Source organism: Bison bison, unplaced genomic scaffold, assembly GCF_000754665.1.
Source record: "Bison bison bison isolate TAMUID 2011002044 unplaced genomic scaffold, Bison_UMD1.0 scf7180017864491, whole genome shotgun sequence".
Classification (NCBI taxonomy): Eukaryota; Metazoa; Chordata; class Mammalia; order Artiodactyla; family Bovidae; genus Bison; species Bison bison.
In genome coordinates, this window is record NW_011495050.1 from 11,498,150 (window position 1) to 11,498,665 (window position 516).

The window sequence follows — 516 nt, forward strand, 5'->3', positions numbered from 1 at the left end:
AAATAAATAAATATATATATATATATATATATATATATACTAGTTACAGAAAAACTTGTGTAGAATATAAAAATAACCAAAGTAGTCTCTACTGAGAAATTCAGTACTATGATTTTATCCTACTAAAAATGTCCCTACACAACAGTCTCAGAAAGATAAATAATCATTCATTTTCTTACCATTTCTGAAATTTAGAAATAAATTTAAGAATGAGTGCAATAAGTTAGAATAAGACCCACTGAAGTATGTGCAACCTCTGATAAAAAATGAAAAATTGAGCCAGTTTTCATGACAATTTAAGCTTAAAAAGTAATTTTCTTGAGTTACCTGTCTATTTGAAGCAAATGAGCCTTTTTAGTTCAATTTATACAAAGTGCCCTTAATTCTTCATGGTATTTTGTGCAAAGCCAGGAAAAGCCTATATTTCTCTTCTTGCTGAAACAAAAAATTATACTGAAGATAAAGTTAAATCTAATCTATACTATAAATCATGATATCGAAATAAATCTACCTTTA